Source organism: Bubalus kerabau, chromosome 1 (genome assembly GCF_029407905.1).
Source record: "Bubalus kerabau isolate K-KA32 ecotype Philippines breed swamp buffalo chromosome 1, PCC_UOA_SB_1v2, whole genome shotgun sequence".
NCBI classification, from domain to species: Eukaryota; Metazoa; Chordata; class Mammalia; order Artiodactyla; family Bovidae; genus Bubalus; species Bubalus kerabau.
Window position 1 is genome coordinate 246,729,445 of NC_073624.1, and position 12,272 is coordinate 246,741,716.

The window sequence follows — 12,272 nt, forward strand, 5'->3', positions numbered from 1 at the left end:
TATATCTTTTAACTTCCTATTTTGTCTCTTTATATATCTTGTATATAAGTGGTTATGTATGGAATTTCCAGTGATTATTTTTTAAATTCTGGATTTTGTATTTAAATATCGTGAAAAAATTATTGAAATACATACTTTGATGGATACATGTATATACATATCTTGACTTTCCATGAAGAGCTCTTTACCTCCTTAACTTTTAAATTCATCTTTGCTACTTAAACAAATTGATAATGTGGTCAAGCTACTCAAATTCATGTCACTGCTAAAATTTAAATTAAAAAGATGATCCCTTAGTTATTAGCCCCTGTTCTTAGCTAAAAATAAATTCTTCTCCATACAATGAGAATTTTAAAAAGAACAGCTGGATCCATTCCTCTGATTACTTGTTTTAAAAAGTGACTTTCTTCTTCAATTTTTTTTTTAAAAACTACATTTAGCAAAGAGCATGTCATGAGGTAAACCTGTGTGAGAATGTTTCTTAATATTTTGATTAAAATCTACATGTTGCATTTATACACAAGTGAAATATTTAAAAGCTAGGTTTAATTAGGAAAACAACAGCTAATATGTAGGGTTTAGAGATTACTTGCTTATTTTATCATTATTATATTATTTGAATTTTTTAGGAAGCTCCTTCTGAAATGTCACTCTTTCTACTAAAAATTTTTTGAAAATGTATCACTTATTGGCCTTATAACTGGAAAGAAATTGACAATATGACTTGTAGTACACAGATCATTTCAGTGCAGACAGTCTTAGTTACAACTAAATATTTTGTACAAGTAGCTTTATTCCCTCAATAAATATTTGTCTTTCTCCTGTAATACAACTAAGAACTTAACAGGCAAAGCTTGCCCTCCTGCACCTTATTTTGAATCTGGGGCTGGGACTAGGGGAACTCGCAAAATAAAAGCATAGAAATAATCATTGCAGATTGTCATAATTGTTATGAAGGAAATAAATATGATTCTGTGATTAAGGATAGAAGCAGAGGGTTTATTTAAAGTGGGTAAGGAGGCCTAAGAAAATAGTGAAAATACTGTTTAAGCTAAGCTGAGCCATGAATGGTATTGAACACCCAGATGTGGAAAAAGCCTTTGTTTCAAAAGTGTCAGTGTCCTAATTTGGGGGAAAAAAAAGAAAATTGGCTATGTTGAAAAGGACATTTGTTGAAGTCACATGGCAAACAATGTGCCCAAGTTTATTGAATTTGGATAAAGGGTACAGGGCCAGATTTTGCAGAGCTTTCTAGACCTCAGTTAGCAGTTTTAGTTTTAAATATTGATTAATATATTTGTATGGTATGCAGAAGGGAAAAAATATTACATGAAAGATGGCAGGAATGTAAAGATGTTTAGAACAAAAAAATGTTACTCTAGCTTACATAGTGTAAAAAAAAAAATCACTGAGTAAAACCTCATTGTTTTATCTAGTTATTGCCAGAGATTTTTATGTTTAAAAATAATCTGTAAAGTTGAAAATACAATCTAGATTTCTTTCAGTGTTTTTAAGATTGGCTACACATAGTCATCAGACACCCAATAAAAATTCACCTTCATTAAAAGAGCACAGGAAATACACTATTCAGCTTAGAAACACAGCGGGTTTCACCATCATGCTTCAATGTAAAAGTAAGTTTTACATTTTGAGCACTTTGAAAGTGCTGAAAAAGGAAATGTTTGTATAAAATGTAAGCATCTGGAGTATAATTTATCAACGATACTGTAATACCTTCATAAAAGAAAAAAAGCATAAAATTCTACCATAAATAATTTAAAAGTTATTTCTGTCAAATAAATCATGAAAACACTTATAATGACAAATTTCATACAGCCTGAGTTTCTTCTTTTGCTTATGGAGCTGCCTTTTGAATTCATACTTCTATATAAAAGAGACTGTATTGTATCACTTACATTTGTTCTTTAAATAATGAGGGTAATTTATTGCCATACTTTGTCAGGGTGAACCTTTTATATCTTTACAGGGAGCTACTTTTGATATTTTTGTACTTATTGTGGATTCTTTATAATATAATCAATCTCTGAAGTTTAATTCTTTATGTTTATCCAGATGCTAAAAAATTTAAAAATACTTTTAGTGAATTTTTATTTAAAATAAATACAATTAGTGATGCCATTTTCTCCAAATATGTCACAGTAATTTTAGATTGAAAGCATGTGGGTGTGTATGTGCTGAGCTAAATTTATTATTTACAACAGCCGTTTAGAAATAAAAGCATACAGTACTGTATAGCAATGGGAGCATCCAAGTATACAGGTTGAATTTTCTTTGTCATGTGTCTAGAATAGTAGAAGTAAATTATATTGAAAATAAGATAGTTGAGAGATAATATATATAGTTGGAAGATTTTTAAATCCCTTTGATATGACAGCAGGATTTTAAGAATCTTTCTTATCAGTTGAAGAAAAGTAGCAAAACATATCTCTTAACTACATATATATTTGCTGATGTTGCATTAAAATATATATATTCACTTACTTCACAGTCTTATTTTAGGCCATCTGTCCATTTCTAACCTGTGTTTATATCTCATTGAAAGAACTAGGTCAATAAATACAAGACACATTTCTTTTTTCAACAAAAAACTTTTTAAAATCACACTGCATATTTTTTTCTTTGGGCTTTCCCTGGTGGCTCAGACGGTAAAGAATGAGGAAGACCTGGGTTTGATCCCTGGGTTGGGAAGACCCCCTGGAGAAGGGTATGGCAGTAAAAGTTTGCAAAATGCTTATCTTAATCTAGTTTCTTAATCTGACCACAGTGAGTATCTACTCATTAAATAAATTATGCCTTTCAAAACACTCCTAGTTTGAATTATAATTTTTAAAGAAAAAAAAAAAACATGAGTCTGTTATGTGTATTATAAAGGCACTATAAAATGCAGTTATGTGTTTTATGCTAAATTGTTTCTTATTTTGAATAAACAAAGGAATGCCTAGAATAAGAAGATTGAAAAGAAAATTCGGACATTGTCATTCTGTCCTAGATTGTTGGAGGAAATTTTTCTGGTTGATAATGAGGCTGGAGACATTTCCTTAGATCATCATAATCATTACTATAGTAATTAGGCAAGCAAATTAATTTGAATTATTTTTTTTAATATAAATTTATTTATTTTAATTTGAGGTTAATTACCTTACAATATTGTATTGGTTTTGCCATACATCAACATGAATCCACCACAGGTATGTATGGTTTTGCCATACATCAACATGAATCCCCATCCTGAATCCCCCTCCCTCCACCCTTTCCATACCATCCCTCTGGGTGGTCCCAGTGCACCAGCCCCAAGCAACCAGTATCATGTATTGAACTTGGACTGGCGATTCGTTTCATATATGATATTATACATGTTTCAATGCCATTCTCCCAAATCATCCCCCCCTCTCCCTCTCCCACGAGTCCAAAAGACTGTTCTATACATCTGTGTCTCTTTTGCTGTCTCACATGTAGGGTCATCATTACCATCTTTCTAAATTCCATATATATGCGTTAGTATACTGTATTGGTGTTTTTCTTTCTGGCTTACTTCACTTTGTATAATAGGCTCCAGTTTCATCCACCTCATTAGAACTGATTCAAATGTATTCTCTTTAATGGCTGAGTAATATTCCATTGTGCATAGGTACCGCAGCTTTCTTATCCATTCATCTGCTGATGGACATCTAGGTTGCTTCCATGTCCTGGCTATTATAAACAGTGCTGCGATGAACATTGGGGTACACGTGTCTCTTTCAATTCTGGTTTCCTCGGTGTGTATGCCCAGCAGTGGGATTGCTGGGTCATAAGGCAGTTCTGTTTCCAGTTTTTTAAGGAATCTCCACACTGTTCTCCATAGTGGCTGTACTAGTTTGCATTCCCACCAACAGTGTAAGAGGGTTCCCTTTTCTCCACACCCTCTCCAGCATTTATTGCTTGTAGACTTTGTAGAAATTATGTTTTCATTTCTATTTCTGATGAAATTTTCTTTATTTATTGGGTCTTAACTATATGTATTTATTCTCAGGACTAAGAATGAAATAATGCCATTGTTTCACCCTCAAGAAAACATCAGTTTATTTTCCTTCAGATCAATTAAAATATAATCAATATGACATTTTCTCTAAGAAAATGTAGAAGTACTGCTTGTATTAGTTATCAATTATTATGTGCCAGATTATTTGAAAATTTAGGGCTTTAAATAATAAACATCTTAATAAGAAAAGTAGACCTGATTTTTTAAGTTGGGAAAATATTTTAATAGTCACATGTCTAGAGAAGATATATATGCAAGTGGCTAATAAATACAGTATGACCAACATAATTAGTCATTATGGAAATGTACCACCTCACACTCACTAGGATGACAAATTTCAAAAGGCAGATATGTTTGGCAAGGATGTGGAAAAATGTGAACCATCACACACTGCTGATGGGAATCTGAATTGGGGCAGCCACTTTGGAAAACAGACTGGCAGTTCCTCAAAAATTGAAACAGGGAGTTATTTGATCCACAATTGTATTCCTAGGCACATATTCAAAAGAAAGGAAAAAGCATATGTCCACCAAAACATATGACCACTAAAAACATATAAACAAATGATCAAAGCAGCATTATTTATAATAGCCAAAAAATGGAAATATCTGTCAACAGATGAAAAGATACCCATCAGTCCAGTTCAGTTGCTCAGTCGTGTCCGACTCTCTGTGACCCCATGGACTGCACCATACCACACCTCCCTGTCTATTCACCAACTCCCAGAGTTTACTCGAACTTGTGCCCATTGAGTCAGTGATGCCATCCAACCATCTCATCCTCTGTTGTCCCCTTCTCCCACCTTCAATCTTTGCCAGCATCAGGGTCTTTTCAAATAAGGCAGTTCTTCACATCAGTTGGCCAAAGTACTGGAGTTTCAGCTTCAGCATCTGTCCTTCCAATGAATATTCAGGACTGATTTCCTTTAGGATTGACTGGTTGATTCTCCTTGCAGTGCAAGGGACTCTCAAGAGTCTCCTCCAACACTACAGTTCAAAAGTATCAATTCTTTGGTGCTCAGCTTTCTTTACAGACCAACTCTCACATCCACACATGACTACTGGAAAAACTATAGCTATGACTATATGGACTTTTTTGGCAAAGTAATATCTCTGCTTTTTAATATGCTGTAAGGGTTGGTCATAAATTTTCTTCCAAGGAGCAAACATCTTTTAATTTCATGGCTGCAGTCACCATCTGCAGTGATTTTGGAGCCCAAGAAAATAAAGTCTGGCACTGATTCCACTGTTTTCCCATCTATTTTGCCATGAAGTGATAGGACCAGGTGCCATGATCTTAGTTTTCTGAATGTTGAGTTTTAAGCCAATATTTCTACTCTCCTCTTTCACTTTCATCAAGATGCTCTTTAATTCTTAGCTTTCTGGTATAAGGGTGGGGTCATCTGCCTATCTGAGGTTATTTAGCTTATTTAACTTATATGCTTATTTAACTTATATGCAGAGTACATCATGGTAAATGCTGGACTGGATGAAGCACAATAACCTCAAAGATACCCATACAATGGAATATGATTTGGTTAAATAAAAAAGAATGGAAAAATACATGCTACATGGATGACCCTCAAAAACACTATTTTAAATAAAGTTGGCCAATCACAAAAACAGCACAAATTGTATTCCATTTATTCTGAATGACCATAATAGGCAAACGTATAGAGATGGAAGTAAATCAGCTGTTGTGTAGGACTGAGGACTGGGATGTAATAAATGATGGAAGGGTGGGGTAGGGAGATAATGGGGTAACAAGTAACTGATATTGGATAAATGTTTACTTTTAGGATAATGAAAATGCTGTAAATTACATTATGATAAGAGTCATCAGTTCAGTTCAGTTCAGTCACTCAGTCGTGTCCGACTCTTTGCAACCCCAAGAATCACAGCACGCCAAGCCTCCCTGTCCATCACCAACTCCTGGAGTTCACTCAGACTCATGTCCATCGAGTCAGTGACGCCATCCAGCCATCTCATCCTCTGTCGTCCCCTTCTCCTCCTGCCCCCAATCCCTCCCAGCATCACAGTCTTTTCCAATGAGTCAACTCTTTGCATGAGGTGGCCAAAGTACTGGAGTTTCAGCTTTAGCATCATTCCCTCCAAAGAAATCCCAGGGCTGATCTCTTTCAGAATGGACTGGTTGGATCTCTTTGCAGTCCAAGGGACTCTCAAGAGTCTTCTCCAACACCACAGTTCAAAAGCATCAATTCTTTGGCGCTCAGCCTTCTTCACAGTCCAACTCTCACATCCATACATGACCACAGGAAAAACCATAGTCTTGACTAGACGAACCTTTGTTGGCAAAGGAATGTCTCTGAGTTTGAATATGCTATCTAGGTTGGTCATAACTTTCCTTCCAAGGAGTAAGTGTCTTTTAATTTCATGGCTGCAGTCACCATCTGCAGTGATTTTGGAGCCCCCCAAAGTAAAGTTTGACACTGTTTCCACTGTTTCCCCATCTATTTCCCATGAAGTGATGGGACCAGATGCCATGATCTTCATTTTCTGAATGTTGAGCTTTAAGCCAACTTTTTCACTCTCCTCTTTCACTTTCATCAAGAGGCTTTTGAGTTCCTCTTCACTTTCTGCCATAAGGGTGGTGTCATCTGCATATCTGAGGTTATTGATATTTCTCCCGGCAATCTTGATTCCAGCTTGTGCTTCTTCCAGTCCAGCATTTCTCATGATGTACTCTGCATATAAGTTAAATAAGCAGGGTGACAATATACAGCCTTGACGTACTCCTTTTCCTATTTGGAACCAGTCTGTTGTTCCATGTCCAGTTCTAACTGTTGCTTCCTGACCTGCATACAAATTTCTCAAGAGGCAGATCAGGTGGTCTGGTATTCCCATCTCTTTCAGAATTTTCCACAGTTGATTGTGATCCACACAGTCAAAGGCTTTGGCGTAGTCAATATAGAACTATTTAATTGAACACTTCAAAATGGTGAACTTTATGATATGTAATTTATATCTCAAGAGATTTTACAATAGAAACAACAAGCAATTATTTTCTTATGATTCTCATGCTTATGGAATTTAAGAGCAACCTAGCTGGTCCTGACATAGTGTCTTTTGTGATACTGCAATCAAAATGTCATCTGAGACAGCAGTAACCTAAAGCCTTATTAGGCTAGAAGGTACATTTCCAATGTTTCTGTCTCATATGGCTGTTAACAGGAGGCATCAGTTCCTTACTTTGTGTCTCTACATTGGGCAGCTCAAGAATCTTCATAATATGGCAGATGGCTTCCCCAAAGCAAATGATACAAAAGAGGAAGGCAAGAACCACAATGTCTCCTTATGAACTAGCTTCAGGTGTCATACATTGTCACTTCTACAAAGTGTAAAGAAAACGGAACACTCCTATACTGCAGTGTGAATATAAATCAGTCCAATCACTATGGAAAACAGTATGGAGATTTCTTAAAAAACTGAAAATGGAGTTACCATATAATTCAGTAATCCCATTCCTGGGCATATATCCATAAAAGACAAAAACTCTACTTCCAAAAGATACATACACACTAATGTTTGTAGCAGCACTATTCATAATAGCCAAGACATGCAAGCAAATTATATCCATCAACAAATGAATGGATATATAAGAAAATATGATGTGGTATATAAAGTGAAGTCGCTCAGTCATGTCTAGCTCTTTGCTGGATGATACAGTCCGTGGACGATACAGTCCCTGGAATTCTCCAGGCCAGAATACTGGAGTGGGTAGCCTTTCCCTTCTCCAGGGGATCTTTCCAACCCAGGGATCGAACCCAGGTCTCCTGTATTGCAGGCAGATTCTTTACCAGCTGAGCCACAAGGGAAGCCCTACATGGTTTGAAAAAAATAATATGAATCAACTGTTTACAAAACAGAAACAATGCACAGACATAGGAAACAAGCTTAAGGTTACCAGTTACCCAAGGGGAAAGGAGAAAGGGAGCAATAAATTAGGAGTGTGGATTTAATAGATGCTCACAAATATATTCAAAATAGATAACAGAGATTTACTGTATAGCACAAAGAATTATATCTCTTGTAATAACCTATAATGGGAAAGAATCTGAAGCTGCACACTGGAAAATAACACAATATGTAGATCATCTACAGTTAAATAAAATTTTTTAAAAGAATGGTATTAATTGTATTGAATTACATAGATACCACTCCATAGTTTTCAGTTATAGCTGTCCCTTCTATATATTAATGATATAAATCAGTATGCTTTATGTAAATGAATAATTATTAAGAGCTAAACTAAATGAGATCTAGATCCTTCAATCTTAGAAGACATGAAGGTTGCTTTGGAAAGGACTGGAGCTGGAGACAAAGGGATAATATCATTTAAGGGTTATGATGGAGCTGCTCAATATTTGAAATGATACTACTCAGAAGTCTTAAAGCTATATTTATTGCTATCAATAATATTAGTAAGATAAATAGTTGCAAGTCAAAGAAAGACATATTTTGCTTGAACATCATTACAAAAATAGGAAACCAACAACTTTCTATGAGTTATTTAATAAGATGCCAAGCATCTTTCTCATCAGTGAATTTATTCAAACAGAAACTGAATGTCATCTGCCAGGATAGCTGTATAAGACATCTCTGCATTAGTGCAGGAGGTTGGAAAAGATGACATTGTATAGCCTTTCCAGCTGTTAGTAAACAACCCACATTTACTGACTGTCTATAATTTGCAATGTTTTACAGTAGGTTGAGAGAGGCAGAGATAAAGGCCACAAGTCCATAAGAAGCTTCAGTCTAGATATTAAGCCAGATCATTCAGTAAAATTCTAAAATTATAGAGTGATACAAAAATGCTAGGAGAGCACAGAGGTGTAACAAAAAATTGAGAAGTAATGGAGAAGATGATGTGGTGAGTTCTAAAAGATATATACTAAATAGTGCAAAAACAAAGAGAGATATTCTTTAATTCTGATCAGTATATATCTGTAAATTTGTTCACCTGCTTTAAGAGCAAGAAGATTTAAGAACATACATTGTCTTTACCAAGAGTACTGGAGTGGGTTGCCATTTCCTTCTCCAGAGGATCTTCCTGACCTAGGGATCGAACCCAGGTCTCCTGCATTGTAGGCAAATGCTTTACTGTCTGAGCCAGCAGAGAAATCCATCTTTACCATAGTTACTTTTAATTATGTATATGCAGTTACTCTAAACTAGATTCAAGAATCATTTAAAAAAGAACACTGTAAAAAATAAAAATGTCAGCACCTTTCAACTTGCAAACCACAGGGGAAAATATGTAAATAAAATCCAGCTAAATAATTGGCTTTCTTAGAGCACTGAAATTTGGAAGCAACTATTTTAAGTAACCTTGTTATCTTGTCCAATTAAAGGAATTCTTAGTAGTTAATAATTCCCTGCACATCTCAGTTGCCATGCAAGAAAAAAAAAAAAAGAAAGAATATCTTTATGAAATTCCTTAGAAATGTAGGGATAATAACATGAGATCCCTTTGTGATGGGTGTAACAAGTATGATATTGTTATACTGGATTCCCTCAATAGAGTAAATTAACTTCAGAAGTATGGCTTTAAAATGTCAAGTTGTTAGCAATGTAGTAGAAAATATATACCTCAAATTCTATGGAACTGTCCTTACTTCAAGTATTGTTTTATTGTAAAATGTACATTTTAATTTGAGGTTAGAAAATATGATGAGATAATAATCGTAAACATCCAGCCTTATGTGCCATTCTCCTATAGTGAGTAGGGCTGGCCTGTGTAGCAGTTAGGATACTGTACATGTACACTCTTTGATTTTTTTTTTCTTTCTAACTCTTTGATTTTTGTATATGTTTTGATGATGGTCTTTCTGACCAGTGTGAGGTGATAACTCATTGCAGTTTTGATTTACATTTCTCTGACATGGAGCATCTTTTCATGTGCCTGTTGGCCATCTGCACAAGACCATCTTCTTGTTTAATAAAACCTCAAATGTGTCCATGGCCCATCTAATCTGAGTGGTTTCAAGAATACAGAGATTTAGCCTTTCTTTTTTTTCTCAATATCCACTTTGAACTCATAAAACAACATATTTTTTTGCTACCAAGTATATAGAAAACTTTTTTCTATATATTAGATTGTTCCAAAAATATGGAAGTAATTATAAATAGTGTAGAATAAAAACAAATTATATTTCATTGATTTAATAGTAACAATAGCATTTATGAACATTTAATATGAGCCAGACGCTTTGCGACATGTGTCACATGTCTTAACTCACGTCTTTCTCTCAAGAACAACATAAGACTTAACAGTATTATCCTCTTATGTAGACATCAAAACTGAGGCTAGCAGAATTGAGCCCAAATTACATACCCAATCTAGAACTCAATTTTTAAATATAATACTAGAATCATTTTAAACTTTGACACTGTTACCTATTTTTTTAAGTTTATCTCTATTTTGAGAACCATGAACATAAAAATATAAATATGATTTCTATACACTTTTTTTTCTATTTACTGACAAAATAAAGTGGCTCCAAATGGAACTTTATCAATACCTAACTAATCTTCAGTAGTATATAATACATCAAAGTGGTGTATTGTCACCCTGCTTATTTAACTTATATGCAAGAGTACATCATGAGACATGCTGGGCTGGATGAAGCACAAGCTGCAGTAAAGATTGCCGGGGGAAATATCAATAACCTCAGATGTGCAGATGACACCACATTTATGGCAGAAAGTGAAGAATGTCTAAAGAGCCTCTTGATGAACATGAAAGAGGAGAGTGAAAAAGTTGGCCTAAAGCTCAACATTCAGAAAACTAAGATCATGGCATCTGATCCCATCCGTTCATGGCAAATAGATGGGGAAACAGTGGAAACAGTGACGGACTTTATTTTGGGGGGTTCCAAAATCACTACAAATGGTGACTGCAACCATGAAATTAAAAGATGCTGGCTCCTTGAAAGAAAAGCTATGACAAACCTAGGCAGCATATTAAAAAACAAAGACATTACTTTGCCAACAAGGGTTCGTCTAGTCAAAGGTATGGTTTTTCCAGTGGTCATGTATGGATGTGAGAGTTGGACTATAAAGAAGGCTGAGTGCTAAAAATTGATGCTTTTGAACTGTGGTGTTGGAGAAGACTGTTGAGAGTCCCTTGGACTGCAAGGAGATCCAACCAGTCAATCCTAAAGGAAATCAGTCCTGAATATTCATTGGAAGGAATGATGCTGAAGCGGAAACTCCAATACTTTGGCCACCCGATGCAAAGAACTGACTCACTGGAAAATACCTTGATGCTGGGGAAGATTGAAGGCAGGAGAAGAAGGGGAGGACAGAGGATGAGATGGTTGGATGGCATCACCAACTCGATGGACATGAGTTTGAGCAAGCTTTGGGAGTTGGTGATGGTCAGGAAAGCCTGGCGTGTTGCAGCCCATGGGGTCGTAAAGAGTTGGACATAGCTGAGCAACCGATCTGACTGAGGAACTTAGAAAAGGCCACTCAGTTTTTCTTTAGAATATTCATAGATATCCTCAGGTATTTCTTATTTATCTAACTAAAACTATGTTGCCTAAAGCAATCAAAACCAACATGAATAAAAACTAATTTCTATTTTAAAATGTTTGTTTCTAGGGTAACAACTGGAGTATGTTGTACTTTCTTCACAAAATCATATATTGTAAGCTAAATTTGGGGGATGTGCCTGTCAAGCTAAACGCTCTTTATAATTTACTTTAGAAGGTGCAATTTTATCCTAATTCCTAGTAATCTATTCTTAGATAAAATTCTGAAGCACTGATGATTCACATCCTGGAATCCTCCTATGAGTATGTAATTTCAAATAACATATTGGTTATTTTATTTTAATCACGTTATTGTTAGTTTTGATTGCATAGTCTGATACCTTATCCCAATATCAAAATTCTCTGTAGAATTAAATGATTCCCTTAAGAATTCAGTTTTATCCCAACAACAACAACAAAAAGCATTATGGTAAAAATGTTTCCTTTGAAGGAAATGAATCAGCTGAGGTGAGATGAATTTCCCATTTTATGGATTTAAGTGAGTTAAAATCGGTCTTTTATCATACAGTGAGAAGTAATAAAATAGAATCATGTAGAAAGGCCAGGCATCAAACTCACCTCTCTCCTTAAACATCTGTAGCTGGAGCCACGCAATAATTCCTTGAGGATTTAAAAGATTAGACTCTTGCACTTGTTCTCTTAGAAGTTTCCTACTTA